General features: G+C 44.0%; 1 non-coding gene and 1 pseudogene across 1 annotated transcript; both read right to left on the bottom strand.

Moving 5' to 3' along the window:
* Nucleotides 1-1,562: 1,562 nt before the first annotated feature.
* Nucleotides 1,563-1,626, bottom strand: LOC138431655 (small nucleolar RNA U2-30; annotated as a pseudogene).
* A 156-nt stretch (nucleotides 1,627-1,782) lies between these two features.
* Nucleotides 1,783-1,862, bottom strand: LOC138431657 (small nucleolar RNA U2-19). Its single transcript, XR_011253807.1, has one exon. It is a non-coding gene; the product is annotated as a small nucleolar RNA U2-19 (small nucleolar RNA).
* Between the last annotated feature and the right edge of the window lie 19,691 nt (nucleotides 1,863-21,553).

Genomic DNA, 21,553 nt, shown 5'->3' with positions numbered 1-21,553 from the left:
CATAGTATTTCTGCAACACTTTCACAATAGTTTACATTTAGTAACACTTATTAGGGGACAAGCACATCTTACTGTAAAATAGTTTATTTGTTTGTCTCACTTAATTCTTAAAACAAGCAGAGGAGAAACAAGTGTAAGAGAATATCCCTTAAAAAAAAAAACAGAAATAGAGTCACAGATGTAGAAAAGCTTATGGTTATAGGGGAGAAAGCAGGGATGGGAGGGCAGGGATAAACTGGGAGACGGGGGCTGACATATAAACACTACTATATATGAAACAGACAACTAATAAGGATTTGCTTCATAGCACAGGGCACTCTACTCAACAATCAGTAAAGACCTATGCTGCTGCTGCTAAGTCACTGCAGTCGTGTCTGACTCTGTGTGACCCCACAGACGTCAGCCCATCAGGCTCCGCTGTCCCTGGGATTCTCCAGGCAAGAATGCTGGAGTGGGTGGCCATTTCCTTCTCCAATAGATGAAAGTGGAAAGTGAAAGTGAAGTTGCTCAGTCTAGTCCGACTCTCAGCGACCCCATGGACCGCAGCCTAACAGGCTCCTCCATCCATGGGATTTTCCTGGCAAGAGTACTGGAGTGGGGTGCCATTGTAAAGACCTATATGGGAAAAGAATCTAAAAAGAGTGGATATGTGCATACATAGAACTACCACATTGTAAATCAACTGTACTCCAATAAAAAACTGTTTTAAGAGAAGAATACTCATCTTAAAGCTGAGAAAACTGAAGCTTACAGTGTTTTGAAGTCACAGATTTATAAACTCTGAATTGGAAATAAAAATCAAGCCTAAATCAAGACTTTATTTTTTAAATCCTGTTTATTATAAATGATTTCTTATAATTTTCCTAAGTAGGGCCTGTTTTCATAACTAAGACATTCTGTGGCCCTTGACAGGGGAAGCAGCCTCCAGGAAACCCTGTCCTGGATGTTCCCAACAGAGCTGGGGCTTCTGTCTATCCGTCAGAACAGCTCCCACTCAGACAAGGCCCCCGGAGAAGAGCCCAGTAACTCAATTCCAGGGAGACAAGGAGGTGTCCCAGCCCTAGTGGCCTCTATCTGCCTGGGGCTTTGAAAGTGAAGTTGAATTGACTCTTCTATAAATTTCACCTCTGCTTAATTTTTTTCTTCCCCTGGGAGGATCCCCAATAACACCTACTTTCAAATTTAAGGGTCACCACGTGTGGCCAGACAGTGCTAATTCAGAAACCACCTAAGTCTATTTTCATGAGATCACAGAATGCCTCTGTGGAGACGGTAGCTTTGAGGAATTTGCTGTTACTCCAAACAGGCAGAGGGATGATAAGCCTTAGCATCTGGACACAGGCAGCCTGCTCTGCAGTGAGAAGGCATGGAGTAGTTGACAGTTTTGATCAAGGATCCCTGGTCTGTGCTTATGGAAGGAAGTGCAAATAGAAATAGGCAAGACTTGATGAACAGAGAGTTTCTTCCTCCATCCCCTTCCAAAAGCCTTCCCCCGCAAACTCCCTCTTCATTCTGAGAAACGTTAAACAAAAATAATTGCTTTAATCTTTTTCTTTCAATTCTGAGCTCAGATCAAGTGTAGAAACCTTCATAAAGATCCATAGTAAAATATTTTCATCATTGCTCAGAACTGATTAGTCTTTCATACACACACACACACACACACACACACACACACTCACTCACTGCATCAGTAAGTCCTCAGTTACGCACTGTCGCCTTTACACACAGGCAGGCACACACACACACACACACACACACACTCCTTATTGTTCTTTTGCTTCTCAGAACTATAGAGATCATGGATTAGGGACACCAAGAGATCTTTTGATGCTCAGATTTGGCTGTTTTCATCATCGTCGATTGCTTTAATCTTTATGCAAAGAATCATCTTCTCATCCTAGGGCGTACTAGCAATCCCATCGCTGTGTCCATTTCTGCCCCCCTGGGAACCCTCCTCTTTTGGATCTACCAGGCGCAGAAGGCATCAAGCTGCCCAAGCCCCTGGGTTGCCTTTATCTGTCTGAGGGGGAGGTCTACTTAACTGCTCTTCCCCTCTGCTGACCATTCTAAATCACACTGCCTTTCCAACCTGTGGGGCTGGAAACTTCAAAGGCCTGGGTCACCGCCCTACTTAGCATCTGTGAATGTCCAGCAACCCGGAAACTTGAAAGAGAATGTCATCAGCTCCCTTGAGAAATCACCGTTAATTTTGTAGCTGATGGTCCTGCCTGCAAAGCCTGAGGTGGTGTGCGTGTGCATGTGTGGGCAGGGGGGAGGGCGTGCGTGTGTGCTGTTCCTGTTCACTTCTGCTTAGGTTCTAGCAAACACTGGAAACAGCACTGAGTTTGACAATCTGGAGAGGCTGCACTGAATGTCGCATTTTGTCCTTGGGGTCAATCTATATAGAGTTAAGGAAGGAATCTAGTCCCAAAGGGTGGGAGTGGGGAGCAACTCAGGAAAGACCACCACGGAAAAGAATCAGTGGGAACTCTCTCAGAATCCCAGGTGAAAATTGTATTTCTTTTATTGTCTAGGCAACACAGCAGAAATCTTCAGCAGGTTTAAATACACAGTTTTGGGTGAAAAGTTCAATGGACAAACCCTCAGGTTTTCTGCGTGATGGAAAACTTTGTTTTAAGCTCTGTTTCAGTGTGGAAGGGGCTTTTCCTTTCACAAGAATGCAGCCCCATCGGATATCCCATTCCCTAAGGAAGCTGAGATGAGAGCTCCATGCTTGCAGAATAGAAACCTCTGAGCTGCACATACTGCATGGAGGAGACCAGCTTCTCTAGCACAGCTGGTGAGGCTCTGCTCTTTGAAGTCTCTGTTGCTGAAAAGCTGACGTCTGGGCAACGGCAGGTCAGGATGGAGCACAGTGAGAAAGACCAGCCATCAGTGATAAGGCCTGGATCTTGAAAAGGTCCAGACCAATGCTGCCTGCCCAGCCCACACTGGGTGCAGGTGAGGAACCCTGGTGTTTATCTTTCAAGTCTCTTGACGCAAATTCTTGTCTCGGTGTGAAGATGATCCATCAAGGGGGAGAAGGGGCTTTGACTGCTTTAGGGCAATCTCAAGGACTTTATCTCAAGAAGTGTGGCCAGAGGGTGGGCGCAGGGAGAAACAGGCATGGGTTCTTCCAGCTCACCTCCCCATCCTGGAGGGGTCAGGGCCCTTTTTGGTGAGGGGAGTGAAACTCACAGGGTATTCACAGAGTTCCCAGAGCTGAACCCAGGGAGCATTTACACCAGAGTTTAGGATATCCACTCAGGCCTTTCTTAACTTCTCATGTTAACCCTCACTTATAGGTGCAGGTTTTCTTTCAGCTTTATTGAGATAATAATTGACTATACAGTACTGTATAAAGTATAAAGCATAATGATTTTTTTTATCTTTATTGAAGTGTAGTTGATTTACAAAGCTGTGTTAGTTTTTGCTGTACAGCAAAGTGAATCAGATTTTTAAGATTCTTTTTAAGATTCTTTTGGTTATTACAGAATACTGAATAGTGTTCCCTGTGCTATGCAGCAGGTTCTTATTAATTAACTATTTTATATATAGCAGTGTTGCTGATAAAGGTCCATATAGTCAAAGCTGTAGTTTTCCAGTAATCATGTACAGATGTGAGAGCTAGACTATAAAGAAGGCTGATCACTGAAGAACTGATGCTTTCAAACTGTGTCTTCTCTCAAGAGAAGACTCTTGAGAGTCCCTTGGACTGCAAGGAGATAAAACCAGTCAGTCCCAAAGGAAATCAGTCCTGAATATTCTTTGGAAAGAACTGATGCTGAAGCTGAAGCTCCAATCCTTTGGCTAACTGATGCAAAGAACTGACTCATTTGAAAAGACCCTGCTGCTGGAAAAGATTGAAGGCAAAAGCAGAAGGGGGCAACAGAGGATGAAATGGTTGGATGGTATCACTGACTCAACAGACACGAGTTTGAGCAAATTCTGGGAGGTAGTGAAGGACAGGGAAGCCTGGTGTGCTGCAGTCCTTGGGGTCCCATAGAGCTGGGCACTACTGAGCAACTGAACAACGATACAGTAGTATATGCATGTTGATCCCAATCTCCCAACTTATTCTTCCCCCTTTTTTCCCTCCTGGTAACCGTAAGTTTGTTTTCTACATTTGTGACTCTGTTTGTAAATAAGTTCATTTGTACCATTTTTTAACTTACACACATTATGAAATAATTATCATAATAATTTCAGTGGAAATCCATCATCTGATATAACATTACATAAATTGATTAGAAGGTATTTTTCTTTTGTGATAAGAACTCTCAGCATTCACTCTTTTAACTTTCCTATGTAACATACAGCAGTGCTATTATCCTCATTGAGTTGTACATTACTTTTGTTCAGTTCAGTTCAGTCGCTCAGTCATGTCCGACTCTTTGTGACCCCATGAATCGCAGCACGCCAGGCCTCCCTGTCCATCACCAACTCCCGGAGTTCACTCAGACTTATGTCCATCAAGTCCGTGATGCCATCCAGTCATCTCATCCTCGGTCATCCCCTTCTCCTCCTGCCCTCAATCCCTCCCAGCATCAAAGTCTTCTCCAATGAGTCAACTCTTCGCATGAGGGGGCCAAAGTACTGGAGCTTCAGCTTTAGCATCATTCTCCTTCCAAAGAAATCCCAAGGTTGATCTCCTCCTTCAGAATGGACTGGTTAGATCGCCTTGCAGTCCAAGGGACTCTCAAGAGTCTTCTTCAACACCACAGTTCAAAAGCATCAATTCTTCGGCACTCAGCCTTCTTCACAGTCCAACTCTCACATCCATACATGACCACAGGAAAAACCATAGCCTTGACTAGGCAGACCTTAGTCAGCAAAGTAATGTCTCTGCTTTTGAATATGCTATCTAGGTTGGTCATAACTTTCCTTCCAAGGAGTAAGTGTCTTTTAATTTCATGGCTGCAGTCACCATCTGCAGTGATTTTGGAGCCCCAAAAATAAAGTCTGACACTGTTTCCACTGTTTCCCCATCTATTTACCATGAAGTGATTGGACCGGATGCCATGATTTTCGTTTTCTGAATGTTGAGCTTTAAGCCAACTTTTTCGCTCTCCTCTTTCACTTTCATCAAGAGGCTTTTTAGCTCCTCTTCACTTTCTGCCATAAGGGTGGTGTCATCTGCATATCTGAGGTTATTGATATTTCTCCCGGCAATCTTGATTCCAGCTTGTGTTTCTTCCAGTCCAGCATTTCTCATGATGTACTCTGCATAGAAGTTAAATAAGCAGGGTGACAATATACAGCCTTGACGTACTCCTTTTCCTATTTGGAACCAGTCTGTTGTTCCATGTCCAGTTCTAACTGTTGCTTCCTGACCTGCATACAGATTTCTCAAGAGGCAGGTCAGGGTCTGGTATTCCCATCTCTTTCAGAATTTTCCACAGCTTATTGTGATCCACACAGTCAAAGGCTCTGGCATAGTCAATAAAGCAGAAATAGATGTTTTTCTGGAACTCTCTTGCTTTTTCCATGATCCAGCGAATGTTACTTTTGTAGTACTTGTTTATTTGATGACTAGAAGTTTGTACTCTTAGACTGCTTTCATCCATTTCCCCCTCCCTGTAACCCCTGCTTCTGGTGACCACAAATCTCATCTCTTTTCCTATGAGTTTGTTAGTTTGTTTTGAAGTATAATTGATTTACAACACTGTGTATGCGACATAGGGATTTGATCTTTCAAAATGATCACCACGATAAGTCTAATTGTCACGTGTCACCATATAAAAATTTTACCTAATTATTGACTACATCCCCCACACTGTGCCTTTTATACCTGTGACTCATTTCTTTTGTTACCGAGCGTTTGTGCCTCCTAATTTTTCCCTCTATTTCTCTCCTCTCCCAACCCCCCTCCACTCTGGCAGCCTCCTCTCCGATCTCTGTATCTATGATTCTCCCTGTTTGCTCATTTGCTTCATTTTTTAGGCCTCACATATAAGGGAAATCACGCAGTATTTGTCTTTCCCTGGCTTATTTCACTTAGCATAATACCCTGTAGGTCCACCCATGGTGTTGCAAATGGCAAGATTCCATTCTTTTTTATGGCGGAGTAATAGTCTACCATGTGTATGTATACATATATATACACCGCATCGTCTTTAACTATTCGTCTATTGGTGGGCACTTCGGTTGCTTCCGTATCCTGGTCATTGTAAATAATGCTGCAATGAACGCAGGAGTGCATACGTCTTCTCTGATTCATGCTCTTGTTTTCTTCAGATAAACACCCAGGATTGAAATTGCTATGTCATACAGCAGTTGTATTATTAATTTTTGGAGGAATCTCCTTACTGTTTTCCATAATGGCTGTAGCAATCTACATTCGCACCAACAGTGCACCAGGTTCCCTTTTCTCTACACCTATTTGCTGTCTTTTTATAGCCATTCTGACAGGTGCAGGGTGACATCTCACTGTAGCTTTGATTTGCATTTCCCCCATAATTAATGATGCTGAGCATATTTTCACGTACATGTTGGCCTACATGTCTTCTTTGAAAAACAGTCTATTCAGACCCAATTTTTTTAATTGAGAGTTTTAAGTATATGGTTTTATTTTCTAAGAAGTTTTTATTTTTTCATTGAGTCCTTTCATAAACAACCCTGTAAAAATATCCCACTTAAACAGTTCCAGTCATGAATTTTTATTATTGTTATTCTAGCCCAGGACTACAATGTTTTATTTAGTATTATAAAATGCAAGACCATACAAATCAGAAAAAGAATGTTTCTGAATTTCATCCTTCTGAGATAACCACCATTAATCACTGGTAGATAGACCTCATTCCAAACAGTCTTTCTATGCCTATGGAATCTTTTCTGTTTGTGAAAACAATCTAGGCAAAGTACATTAGAACTGACTTTGGGTAAGTAAACAATACTCACATATTAATACACTCACAGTCAAACTAGTCAGTTTTAAGGGAAATCAACCCTGACTACTCATTGGAAGGACTGATGCTGAAGCTGAAGCTCCAGTATTTTTGACCATCTGATTCAAACAGCTGACTCATTGGAAAAGTTCCCGGTGCTGGGAAAGACTGAGGGCATAAGAGAAAAGGGCATCAGAGGATGAGATGGCTGGATGGCAACACCAATGCAGCGTACATGAACGTGGGCAAACTGCGGGAGACGGTGAGGGGCGGGGAGGCCTGCGTGCTGCAGGCCATGGGGCCACAAAGAGTCAGACATGACTAGGCGACCGAACAACAACAACAACACACACACACACTCAGTACTGCAGACGGAGCCACACTATACACTCCAAAATGCAGTTTGTCTTCTTGTTGACAACTTCATAGGCATCTCACTGATGTCTGACTTAACTAATCCCCAGCTGATGGACCTTTAGGTGGCTTCCAATTGTTAAAAACAAAGTACTGCAAAAAGCACCAATAAATTTATTATAGAATAAGGATTGCTATGAGCAGTTGCTGTTGTTCAGTTGCTCAGTGGCAACTGACTTTTTGAGATCCCATGGACTGCAACACACCAGGCTTCCTTGTCCTTCACTATCTCCCTGAGTTTTCTCAGACTCATGTCCATTGAGTTGGTGATTCCATCCAACCTTAATCCTCTGTCATCCCCTTCTCCTCCTGCCTTCAATCTTTCCAATGAATATTCAGGACTGATTTCCTTTAGGATGGACTGGTTTGATCTCGTTACTGTCCAAGGGACTCTCAAGTGTCTTCTCCAACACCACAGTGTGAAGGCATCAATTCTTTGGCCCTCAACCTTCTTTATGGTTAACTCTCACATCCATACATGACTACTACTGGAAAAACCATAGCTTTGACTATACAGAACTTTGTTGTCAAAGTAATGTCTCTGCTTCTTAATACACTGTCTAGGCTTGTCATAGCTTTTCTTTTAAGGAGTAAGTGTTTTCAGTTTCATGGCTGCAGTCACCATCTGCAGTGATTTTGGAGCCCAAGAAAATCAAGTCTGTCACTGTGTCCTTTTTTTTTTTGTCATCTACTTGCCATGAAGTGATGGGACAGGATGCCATGATCTTGGTTTTTTGAATGTTGAGCTTTTAATTTCTTAACTTAAAAAAAAAAAAATGGAGGGTACCCTGACCTTGAAATTCCCAGTCTCAAGGGCTGTGAGACATCAACTTCTGTTTGCTTATAAACTGTCCAGTTGATGGCACTTTTTTTTATAGTGGCTTGAGTGACTAAAGACAAACATCTTTTAGTACAATTTAGAATATTGATGATATTTCCATTTTTGGGGCAATTAAAAATAATGATGCAATGAGATTTCTCCAACCAGTACCTTTGCATATTTATGCCACTATTTCTGTAGGATAAATTCTGAGGAGCAGGGTTGCTAGGTCAAAGAATATGGGTATCTTTCAATTTTGATTTCTTTAAATTTTTTGCTTCCTTGTCACCTTCCAACGTGCCATTTACCCAATGAACAAATCCAACTCCTTGGTAGTTTTTACTTCTTAGCTTTCATGCATGTGTGCAAAGTCCCTTCAGTCATGTCCGACTCATCACCCTGACCCTTGTCTTCATCTTCACGTGGAGTTCTCCCTATCTGTGTATCTGCCTCCAAATTTCCTCCTTTGTGAAAACACCCATCAGACTGGGTTTGGATTCCCTCTCATGACCTCATTTTCACTTGATGACCTCTATAAAGACCCTTTCTTCAAATATGGTCACATTCTGAGGGTCTGGGGGCTAGGGCTTCAGTGTATCCATGGGGTGCGTGTGTGTGTGCTAAGTTGCTTCAGTCGTGTCCAACTCTTTGTGACCCCATGGACTGTAGCCCACCAGACTCCTCTGTCCATGGAACTCTCCAGGCAAGAATACTGGAGTGGGTTGCCATATCCTTCTCCAATGCATGAAAGTGAAAACTGAAAGTGAAGTCACTCAGTCGTGTCTGACTCTTAGCAACATACTCCTTTCCAGATGGTTCCGTATTTTCAAGGTTACTGAAAGGAAATGGCAACCCACTTCAGTATTCTTGCCTGAGAAATCCCACAGACAGAGGAGGCTTGTGGGCTCCAATCCACGGAGTCACAAAAGAGTCCCACTCGAGTTAGCAATGGAACAATAAGGACAGTGTGAAATGTTATCAACTGAGGGGAGCCAGGTGAACCTTTACACAGAATGTCTTGATTATTGTTCAAATTTCCTCCGAGGTTACAATTACTTAAAACTGAATTAAAAAATACATGTCCCTCATGGAAATAGAGAATAATAAATAGAGAATAGAGCATTCTTTTTAGTCCTTATCAATTATTTGGGGAAAATTCACTAAATGATCACAGTGATTGTCCCCTGAGGGGCAGTTATGTTTCTGAATTTTCATTTTTTCCACAATTTCTTTAAATATCCAGATTTTCTACTTTGATTGTGAATAATCTTATAATTTATTATTATGCTAAAGGTGAAGTGTTAAATTAGCTTTCGTGGCTGAGAGAAATCACCTATGATTAGAGACTAGAAGAGGTTTAGGAAAATTGCAGTGTAGGAAAAGGCCTGGCTCCTAATGAATGGGTAGAATTTCTGATTGAGCAGGAAGGCTGGAGAGAACTGTGGAGACTCAGGAAAGGAGGTGGAGGTGTTGATAGACAATAGGGAGCAAGGATTTTCAGCCGAGGAAGACTGGTGGGGTGGGGTTTAGGAAGAAGACTCTAGTCATGGCCTTTAGGAGAAACGGCGCCTGGGGAAGGACCAGCCCACAAGCAGTTTCCCAAGCCCAGGTAGGAGGTAATGAAGGGGTACATTCAAGTCCTGGGAGACGCTGGAGAGGGAGACCACGGCAGCTCACGCTGGACTGAAGTGTCAGTCTTTCCAGGGCCAGCCTCTCCCCCAAAGCAGCAGAGGAAGCTCTCGTTGCCTTTCTCAGGAGCAGCTGCAGGTGAAATGAGCAGGGCCCTCTCAGCCTTCCCCCACCACGCCCTCCATCTGCCTTTTGTCTGTAGAAAAACTTCAAAGAATAACTTTAATCAGAGAAATGAGAAAATACAGATGCAAAGGAAAACTGTCAAACAGCACCAGATAATCATAGTTTAGTCATTAAGCAAAGTCAAGGACATTCACTTCTTCCTCGACTTCCCTAGCGGCTCAGACGGTAAAGCATCTGCCTACAATGTGGGAGACCCGGCTTGGATCCCTGGACAGGGAAGATCCTCTGGAGAAGGAAATGGCAACACAGTTCAGTATTCTTGCCTGGAAAATCCTATGGACAGAGGAGCCTGGTAAGCTACAGTCCGTGGGGTCGCAAGGAGTCGGACACGACTGAGCAACCTCACTTCTTCACTTTGAGGATTATCGATAATATTCTGAGTCATTTCCCTTGAGCTGTGCTGTTGATGCTAAAACCTCCACCAGGTGGAAGACATTAACTACATGGTGACCAGACTAACCATGACATGTTGCTGTTTGTTGTTTTAGTCATTAAACCATATCCGCCTCTTTTGTGACCCCGTGGACTATAGCTTGCCAGGTTCTTTGGTCCATGGCATTTTCCAGGCAAGAATAATGGAGTGGATTGCCATTTCCTTCTCCAGGGGATCTTCCCAACCAGGGGTTGAACCTGGGTCTCCTTCACTGGCAGGCAGATTCTTTACCACTGAGCCACCAGGGAAGCCTGTGGCCACAGTGCCAAGAGTTGGCCTCAAAGAAATGGAAACAAATTGACCCTGGAACTGAAGAATAAGTGTACTTAAAACAATCAAGAGGACCCTGATCAGACCACGGCAAGACCAATTTCGAGGTGATTGTCAGAGCTGACTTTGCTGCTCTGTAGGTAGCCCCCTCCCTCCATTCTATACATCCCTAAAATTCCCCTTGAAAAACTCTTGCCCCTGATTGTCAGGAGGGCTTGGCCTTTGGACACCAGTCCACCCCTTATCCTGGTTGCTGATCTCCAAAATAAAACTAGCTTTCCTTTCCATCATCCTTGCCTCTCCATTATTGGCTTTAGAGCAGTGAGCAGTCTGATCCCACTTTCAGTAACATAGGGACATAAGCAGGTTTTTCTAGCTCAGCTAATTGAGAAAAACAAATCTGAGTTTAGAGGCCTGGAAGCATTTTGCAATTTCTCATTCACAAGAGGTCATGCTCAGGCTAGCAAAAAGAGGGTAATTTCAACCACAATGAATGTCTTTTCCCTTGAGAACATTGCATTTCTCCAAAACATCGAAAAAAAAAAAAAAGCATGTGTTTGACCAGTTTCATTTTTAGATCAATATTTTTCAAGGCACAAAAGAAATTTCAGTTCACGGGGAAACAATACAGGAATCGTGGAGACTCTTGCCACTGACCCCTCTTTCAGTCACCAGAACAGTGTGTCCAGGAGAAGGCATGGTTCTTATTTCTCCTTCATTTCTTTGTTTCAAATGTAGTCCCACCATTCCCCTGTTCATCTTCCAAAGAGCCAAGGAAAATAGTCCCATAAAATGCACTGTCAGGGATTAAGTAACTGGCTTATGGGGATTGAATCTTAAAGGTAACTCTTTGGCAAAAATAATAGTAATAATAATAACTCCCCAACCCCTTACAACCACAAAGTGGGCTTCCCAGGTGGCACTAGTCGTAAAGAACCCACCTACTAATGCAGGAGACATAAGAGACGTTGATTTAATCTCTGGGTTGGGAAGATCCCCGGAGGAGGGCATGGCAACCCACTCTAGTATTCTAGCCTGAAGGAACCCCTGGACAGAGGAGCCTGGTGGGCAGCAGTCCATATGATCACAAAGAGTCAGACACCACTGAAGCAACCACAAAGCTTTGTTTCTCGCATAAGTTACACTTTGGCAGAAGGTTGGCTCTGTCCTCCCTTGTCCAGAAACACATCCAAGGGGCAGCTGATATGGGGGCCAAGGTCTCCTTCTCAAGGGAAATAGCCAGAAAGCTTAAACAAAACAAAAGAAAAGCAAGCAACAGCAACAGCAACAACCCTGACAATGGATCTTAAAATACCACCTGGTCAGCTAGGGACAGGCAGGCTATGTCACTTTTGCTCACATTTCATTGGCCAAAGCAAGTCCCACCCCCAAACTCACCCAGTAGGATAGGAAGTAGACTCCACCCAACAAAGGCACCACAGTCACAGGCCAGCTGGGCCACCATATAAGCTCCTAGGGGGGAGGGGAAACAGGGCAGGCTGTGCCACGGCCGGTGGTTGAGGGGCTGGCATTAGACACCACCTCATGGGCCCTAATGCTTTGACTCTCCCTACTACTCTGTGCTTCCTCTCAATATGCTTCACGGGCTCACTGATTGGAGCTCTGCTCCCAGACCTGTGCCTTGGATTCTCAGCCTTTGGTGAGGATTCTGTTTCATGTTGTAAAGGGACCGTTTGTATGTGTGCATGCTCAGTCGCTCAGTTGTGTCCGACTCTTTGCGACCCCATGGACCATAACCCACCAGGCTCTTCTGTTCATGGACAGTGACAAATTAGCAAAAGTGACATAGCCTGTCTGTCCCCAGCTGACCAGATGGTATTTTAAGAATACTGGAGTGGGTAGCCATTCCCTACTCCAGGAGATCTTCCCAACCCAAGGATCAATCCACATCTCTTGTATTGGCAGGTTGATTCTTTACCACTGCGCCATCTGGGAAGTCCAAAGAACCGCTTAGGACCACCAAATTTCCACCCAAACCATGACCTCTGGACTGTGCCCCAGTGGTGTAAAGGATGATTCAAGTCCAGTTCAAGCTCAACTTTCTTTCATGATGCATGAGTTTGAGTTGTTGACTTTCATCCTTCCCGGGGACCTACACCAGTCTAGTCTCTCCTACTGTGGTCCTCACTCTTCCCAGCTTCTTCTAATGCTCCATCGTCCCACTGTGAGGTTCCAACAAACTATGCTGCCAAATAGCAAAGACAGGAAAGAAAAGCGGGCAGGTCACTGCCACTAAGGGTGTCTGCCTCCTCAGAGTCTTATATAAAGGGATGTGTGCTGGAGGAGAAATCGCCCTCCTCATCCCTGGAGGACCTGCGGGTGTGAGAGATCATTTTCAATCCTGCTCCATCTGGGCTGGTGCTTTTTCCAGGTCAAATTAGCAAGAGTCAGTTTTACGAGCTGCAATAGGGAGTTTTGTGCAAACAAATTTTCTAAGTGATGATAGCCAGCCTAGTTTACAGAAGAACAAACAGTGCTTTGCAAATGATAAAATCAGTCAAGCTTGCAGCAGGCTTTGTGTGGGTGAGTAGAAGTCTGGGCTGGCTGTCAGGGACCTGGTCATTTAACTCTTTGACCCAACAGCGGAGATGAGCAAAACAAACAAACCAAACTGGGATTACTTAAAACAAGCAAAGCAATTTAGACAAGTCAGAAGCTAAGGTCAGGAAGAGGAAAAGCAGCCACCACTATTATTATTTTAACCATTTTCTCCAGTTTTTTTTCATATGCATAGAAAATCTCAGTGCCAGTCTCCATAAACTTTGGTATCCAGGTTTTAAAAGTTAACATCAATAAATGTTCTTCACTGTTGTTTCTCTTGATGGCTGAATAATTTTCTATTACTGAGTGGGTGCTTTGTATTTTCTGTAGTTTTCTCTTGATTTCAATTTTTCCATTTTTATTGAATCTTAATAATCAATATATTCAATTATCTGCTCTTGCATGCTTGCTCAGTCATGTCTGACTCTTTGTGACCCCATAAACTGTAGCCTACCAGGCCCCTCTGTTCATGGGATTATCCATCAAGAATCCTGGAGTGGGTGCCATTTCCTTCTCCAGGGGATCTTCCTGACCCAGGGACTGAACCCAGGTTTCCTGTGGCTCCTGCATTGGCAGGTAGATTTCTTTACCACTGAGCCACCTTAGCCAACCTGCTTAATGCCGAGCTGTGGGGTGACTTTTATTTGTATACAATGGCAATTAATAAAGGACATTTCTGTAGAAATATCTATACATTTGCATTTGTGTGCTTTTAAAAGATAAACTGAGAGTTTGAGTAAAAATTGATTCGCTTGGGGTAACCCCAAACCAGAAGTGCTTGGAAACACTCCACTCCTAGGAGCTGGGAAGAAAATTCTATAGAGAGAAGGCAGAAGCAAAGTGGGACAATGATTGACTGGCTCTGGCTTACCGCCTAGCTGGCTGTTGTGATTGGCCAGCTGTTGTGATGGGGTCATCCTCAGTGTTTAGACTTTGGAACCTTGGGGCATTTACAGGTCCAGATTCTGTTTGCATACATTGCGGCACTGGCATCAGAACCGCATCATTCTGATGGCTTCCTGTTAAATTAACAGCATCACTATGAGCTGGTGACTGTCTGATCTTTTAGGCACAGAAGCTGGACTTCCATGAGTAAGGACAAAAAGGGGTTCCGAATATTTACAAGAAACTTAGGAAAAGTGATGCCCATTTCCTCATATGTTTTGGCAACTGTAGGAAAGGTTCACTTCAAGAGCTTATGATACAGCCTACAATGGGGGAGTTTTAAGAATAAAACTTGGATGAAAGTGTCTTCCTAGCCTTCTGAGAATTCTGAATGCCCAGCCGCTTCAGCAGCGTCCTCTTTGTGACTTTATGGACTGTGGCCGCCAGGCTCCTCCATCCATGGGGTTCTCCAGCCAGGAATACTGGAGTGGGTTGCCATGCCCTGCCCCAAGGGATCTTCGCGACCAGGGACCGATCTCTTGAGGCTCCTGCATTGGCAGGCGGGTTCTTTTGCCACCTGAACTACCTGGGAAGCCCTCCTATCCTTTGTACACAAGCTTAATTGTAGGATAAGCAGATCCTCCCTCAAAGGACTCTTGAAGGAAATTCTCCCTGGGTTATCAGTATGGTCCTGGTCCGAAGAGCATGTTATGTTTTATTTAATGATCATTGTGGATCCTGCAAACTTGTACAGCTTACTTTTTTGATTTCGCACATTTGAGGCTCACCTCTGGCAAGTATTTAGGATCCTTCATTACACAATTCTCTGCTAAGCTCACCTTCACTTTCATTTCCAGTATGCTGTTGCTATTTAAGGTGAGGTTTAGAGTTCCTAACGATGTGCAAAGAAAAAAAAAGTGTACACTATACAAGATAGCATTTTTAAAAAACCAAAAAGAAATGTATCTGAGGTTAAAAGTGTTTGGCAGAGTAGGATTATGTGCAGTATTTTCCAAGCTAGTTTTTGTAAGGTGTTTTTTTTTTTTTTCTTTTCAACATTCAACGTTTTCAATAAAGAACGTGCATGACTCTTATAAAGCGGATAGGAAGACCCATCAGCTTTGGAAATCACGAAAGGAATGCAAGCGAAAATCCCTCTGCACCATGTAATGACATCAGGAAATTGGAAACAGAAGCCTGAGAGCTCCAACAACTTACTAATTTGCCGATTCCTGTCACACACCGGACTTTAACACTTTTGTCCACAAAACATTAGCACTCCTTGCTGTTGTTAATGCAGCCACATTAAACATTTATACAGCATCTGTATTCCCAGGGACGATTTGTTTCGTTTTTCACTTGAGCTGACGTGGTCCAAGCCCCTCATGTGATGGTTAGGCAAAAAAAAAAAAAAAAAAAGAGAGAGAGAGAGAAAGCCTGCTTTGGTCGGAGAAGGCAGGTACCAAGAGGTGACAAAACTTCAGACAGAAAAGTCTACCCATTTAGTTTTTTTCCATTTCCTTTACCATGGCTTCTGACTTTGAAGGGCATTTCCTAGGTACTGGGCTCTCTTCTCATTGTGATGGATGCTGATAGCGTCATTAAACTGCAGTTTCCCTAAGCTTACTTAAAAGGATGCTTGGATGTTGTGATGGCAGTGTTTCCAATTAGTGCAACACTTTTCACTCGATATTTTCAGTACTTCTCAAATGGAATGGGTAATTCATGGAAAATAAATTTAAAAGATTTAAGAAACCACTCCCTCCCAAACAGTTGTGCATTGAAATACCATCCAATTCTAAGCTTCTAAATACACCTTTCATGGAAAATAGCTCCAGGAAACTTAATGGCCCCTCTCGTGCCAGGCTTCAGCAATACATGAACTGTGAACTCCCTGATGTTCAAGCGGGTTTTAGAAAAGGCAGAGGAACCAGAGATCAAATTGCCAACATCCGCTGGATCATGGAAAAAGCAAGAGAGTTCCAGAAAAACATCTATTTCTGCTTTATTGACTATGCCAAAGCCTTTGACTGTGTGGATCACAATCAACTGTGCAAAATTCTGAAAGAGATGAGAATACCAGACCACCTAACCAGCCTCTTGAGAAATCTGTATGCAGGTCAGGAAACAACAGTTAGAACTAGACATGGAACAACAGACTAGTTCCAAATAGGAAAAGGAGTATATCAAGGCTGTATATTGTCACCCTGCTTATTTAACTTCTATGCAGAGTACGTCATGAGAAACGCTGGACTGGAAGAAACACAAGCTGGAATCAAGATTGCTGGGAGAAATATCAATAACCTCAGATATGCAGATGACATCACCCTTATGGCAGAAAGTGAAGAGGAGCTAAAAAGCCTCTTGATGAAAGCGAAAGAGGAGAGTGAACAAGTTGGCTTAAAGCTCAATATTCAGAGAATGAAGATCAAGGCATCTGGTCCCATCACTTCATGCGAAATAGATGGGGAAACAGTGGAAAGAGTGTCAGACTTTATTTCTGGGGGCTCCAAAATCACTGGAGGTGGTGATTGCAGCCATGAAATTAAAAGACGCTTACTCCTTGGAAGAAAAGTTATGAGCAACCTAGATAGCATATTCAAAAGCAGAGACATTACTTTGCCGACTAAGGTCCATCTAGTCAAGGCTATGGTTTTTCCTGTGGTCATGTATGGATGTGAGAGTTGGACTGTGAAGAAGGCTGAGCACCAAGGAATTGATGCTTTTGAACTGTGGTGTTGGAGAAGACTCCTGAGAGTCCCTTGGACTGCAAGGAGATCCAACCAGTCCATTCTGAAGGAGATCAACCCTGGGATTTCTTTGGAAGGAATGATGCTAAAGCTGAAACTCCAGTACTTTGGCCCCCTCATGCGAAGAGTTGACTCATTGGAAAAGACTCTGATGCTGGGAGGGATTGGGGGCAGGAGGAGAAGGGGACAGCAGAGGATGAGATGGCTCGATGGCATCACGGACTCGATGAACATGAGTCTGAGTGAACTCCGGGAGTTGGTGATGGACAGGGAGGCCTGGCGTGATGCGATTCATGGGTCGCAAAGAGTCGGACACAACTGAGTGACTGAACTGAACTGAACTCATGCCTCCCTTTTAGAACTGCCAGATAAAATAGAAGATGCCCAGTTAAATGTGAAATTCAGATAAACGCAATTTATTTAGTATAAGTATATCCCAAATATTTCACACTGATTTCTCCACCAGATGAAGCAATCCTTCACCTCCAGTTAGAACAGTCTCCAGAAACGAAGCTTAGTCAGTGTCTTATCACTGAAGTGGTTGGTATAGATGAGAAGAGATTTGGCAGTCTGAACAAATAGCCGGTTAGATGCTTCTTCTGAAAAGACAGGATGCTGTTCACTCTTTTGAGGCTGTCTGGGACTCACAGAGAGATGGCAGTCCTGTATCCCACGGCTCATCTTTCTCCACTGGCAAGCATGGAAAAGGGGTCTGAAGAAGAAGCCTGGTGGCTGAGGAGCAGGAGGATAGGGGGAAAGAGGGAGAGAGAGAGGAAACCAGCTGAGACCCTAAATCTGATTTAGCTCATGACCCTAAATCTGCCTGCTAGTCACCTAACTAAATCCACAAAATGCTTGGTGTGAAGAGATGTCTTACCTAACTGGAATGGCTGTTTCTCGGTGTTTCTGGGTGATGGAACGGAAGCAGCTCACACGGACTCATAGGCACTTAGGCAGCAGAGACTATGAAGAGGGAACCCCCTGGGAACTGCAGGAGTGGCGGAAATCCAGAAGGTCCTCTGACATGTGGGGGACATGTTAAGAGCAGAAGGAGCTTTCATTTTGGTATTCAGTTGCCTCAGTTCAAATCCTGTATCTACAACCTACCAGCTGTGTGATCTTAGATAAATAACCTAAACTCTCTAATCCTCAGATTCCACATCTTTAAAAAAAAGAGTGGTAACAACTGCATCTGGAGGCTGGTCAGTGAAAATAATCTAGAGTAAGAGTTTGTTGTTCGGTTGCTCAGTTGTGTCTGACTCTTTGCAACCCCATGAACTGCAGCAAACCAGGCTTCCCTGTCCTTCACCATCTCCCAGAGTTTGCTCAAACTCATGTCCATTGAGTTGGTGATACCATCCAACCATCTCATTCGCTGCCACCTTCTCCTCCTGCTCGCAATCTTTCCCAGCGTCAAGGTCTTTTCCAATGAGTCAGCTCTTCGCATTAGGTGGCCAACGTATTTGAGCTTCAGCTTTAGCATCAATCTTTCCAATGAATATTCGGGGTTGATTTCTTTTAGGATTGACTGGTTTTATACCCTTGCAGGCCAAGGGACTCTCAAGAGTCTTCTCCAGCACCACAGTTTGAAAATATAAAATTTTTCAGTGCTCAGCCTTCTTTATGGTCTAGCTCTCACATCCATACCTGGCTACTGGAAAGACCATAGCTTTGACTGCCCAGAAAAGTTTTATTTGAGCTAAACTGAGGATCACAGCCCAGAAGACAGCCTCTCAGGTCACTCAGGAACTGCTCCATTGAAGTGTGGTTTTCAGCATAGCTTTTTATCTTGTCAGAACAAAGAACATTAAACTAAGGTCAGGGATGCATTCCTTCAGGATTTTATTGAGTCAGTATGGCTTTGGCACCTAGGAAGGAAGTCTTACGAAAGGAGGACAAGCATTCAGGTCCCAGGGAGGCATTCAGTGTTTATTTTTATTTTTTTAATTTAAATTTATTTATCTTAATTAGAGGCTAATTACTTTACAATATTGTATTGGTTTTGCCACATATCAACATGAATCTACCACCGGTGTACACGTGTTCCCAATCCTGAACCCACCTCCCACCTCCCTCCCCATACCATCCCTCTGGATCATCCCAGTGCACCAGCCCCGAGCATCCTGTATCGATGCAGGATACAGTGTTTATCTTTAACGTGGGCATTCTTTACTTCTGTGGCTTCCCAGGGGGCACAAATGGTGAAGAACCTGCCTGCCAGTGCAGGAGACACGTGAGACATGAGTTTGATCCCTGGGTCAAGAAGATCTCCTGGAGGAGAAAATCGCAACCCTCTCCAGTTATTCTTGCCTGGAAAATTCCATGGACAGAAGACCCTGGTGGACTACAGTCTATGGGTCCTCAAAGAGTTGGACACGACTGAGCGACCAGGCACACAGTCTTTATTTCTGGTCATGGTGCCCTTTTCTTTAACAAAGCAGATGTGCAGTGTCTGTTTGAGAAGCCACAGACAGGCTGCTGTAGTTAGCATAAAATTTAACTCACGGATAAACCAGAATGGCCTCCCATAGTCAATGTGTGAACATGTCTTTTATCAGGCTCTTTGAGAGTTAAATAAGACTCACTCAGTGTAAAGTAGGTATTCCCAAAAGTGTGTTCTCCTTTTCTCTTATGTCCATTATTGCTAGAAAATAAATATGTAGACAAAATGTTTACAGAATTGGAGAACAAGTGACACCCTTGTCCTGCAGTGAGCCACCATTGCTGGCTTCTTCACGACGTTCAGGTTACACGCAGGAGAGAAGAGAGGGCAAGACGACGTCACGAGGGCAGGTTTAGATACACAGGCAACTGAGGCCATTTTTTTTTTTTCCTGCACAGCAAAACTGCCTATACATACACACACACACACACACACACACACACACACACCCAATTCAATCATCTTACAGACAACGGTAAAAAAAAGCAGTAATTGAGTTGTTTGGAGTTATTCATAACAAGTCTTTTCTACATTTCTGGCATAATTGAATAATTCAAGTACTTAATAACAATCTAGTATTTTCGACTTCCTCAGGACTATAGCAAGGAGAAGGGCCCCTTCTATCCTTTGGGCTTCCCTGGTGGCTCAGAGGGTAAAGCGTCTGCCCGCAATGCAGGAGACCTGGGTTCGATCCCTGGGTTGGGAAGATCTCTTGGAAAAGGGAATGGCCACCCACTGCCGTATTCTTGCCTGGGAAATCCCATGGACAGAGGACCCTGGTAGGCTACAGCCCATGGGATTACAAAGTGTTGGACATGCCCGAATGACTTCACTTCACTTCGATCCTCTGAGGTTCTGTGGTTAACCAAAGAATTAAATTGATTAAGACAGATGAACAGGAGAAAATAAACGACTTTAAATATGTGTCTAAACATGGGAATTTACAAAAATATGAGAGTCGGGGTGATTCTCAGATGACTGAGGCTTATATAGCATCCCGAGTTGAGGAAAGAGACAGAGAAGGTGGCGCTGAGACTTGGGGTCGTGGGGGGAGGAGCCCCAGTTAGGGGGCAGGTGAGGACAGGACATGGACATAAATACTGATAAGGTGCTGATCACAGGCGCACATGGACGTGTTCTCTCTGGAAGTAGATCTTCTCTGGGCACGCTTGCTAGTGGGAATTTCCATCTAGCTGTCTACTTCCTCGCCCCACTCTCCCCTCTCCCACCTCTTACGGGAAGGTGAAGACTTTTTCCTGTGTCTGCTTCTTCTCCCACTGCTTTTAACTTGAAATAATCCATAATCCAAAGTGGCATACTCGGGAGCAGTAAGTTCAGAACTCTTCAAATCCTTCAAAGTAAAGCAATACAAGGGGATAACTGTAACCAAACTTTACCCAGAAATAGCAGCAGGCTTGAAATAAAGACTTCCTCACAAATCCAAAGAAAGAGGGGATATGCGTAAACATATAGCTGATTGACTTTGCTGTACAGAAGAACTGACCCAACATTGTAAAGGACCCGTCGTCGTCATTCAGTGGCTCATTCGTGTCCGACTCTTGCGACCCCATGGACGGGAGCACACCAGGCTTTCCTGTCCATCACCATCTCCCGGAGCTTGCTCAAACTCATGTCCACTGAGTCAATGATACCATCCAACCATCTCATCCTCTGTCATCCCCTTCTCCTTCTGCCTTCAAACTTTCTCAGCATCAGGATGTTTTCAACCAGACTCCAATAAAAAGAAGAAAGAAAGAAAGAAAGAAAGAAAAAAGACTTCCTCAGGATGATCTGTTATGTTCACAGCCTCTTCAGACCCCGCAGGGAGACCCGAGAACAGCGTTTCAGTCTACTGTGAGTGTCAGGACAGCAGGAGAGGCTGGAAGAAAATGCCATTCAACCTGCTTTAATCTGAGAGCCAAAAAGCCAGAACATCTCTGACCTCTCACCCTGGCGAGGTGCTGCCTTGAGAACAGGCCTGACAAGGAAGACCAGTGTGCCTGTCCATCTCAGCACCCATGGGTGATGTCCACTGGGAGTCGTCTGCATCGCCGGATGCTGAGAGATGGGGAGGACTCGGTAGGGGCCGGATGTGTGTACACAGCAAACCCTCCCTCTCCAGAGACCAGGGTGTGGCAGTGGGCACAGTGGACAGGGCAGGTTGGACCCCTCTCCCCATCCCCAGAGAACTAGGAACCTGTAAGAGTGCATTGTCATCCCCTAAAGGGAAAAAGAGGGCTTCCCTGGGGGTCCAGTGGTTAAGAATCCACC

This window comes from Ovis canadensis, chromosome 1 (genome assembly GCF_042477335.2).
Source record: "Ovis canadensis isolate MfBH-ARS-UI-01 breed Bighorn chromosome 1, ARS-UI_OviCan_v2, whole genome shotgun sequence".
Lineage (NCBI taxonomy): Eukaryota > Metazoa > Chordata > Mammalia > Artiodactyla > Bovidae > Ovis > Ovis canadensis.
Note: the sequence above shows the minus strand (reverse complement) of the source record. Positions and strands in the feature narration are given on the sequence as shown.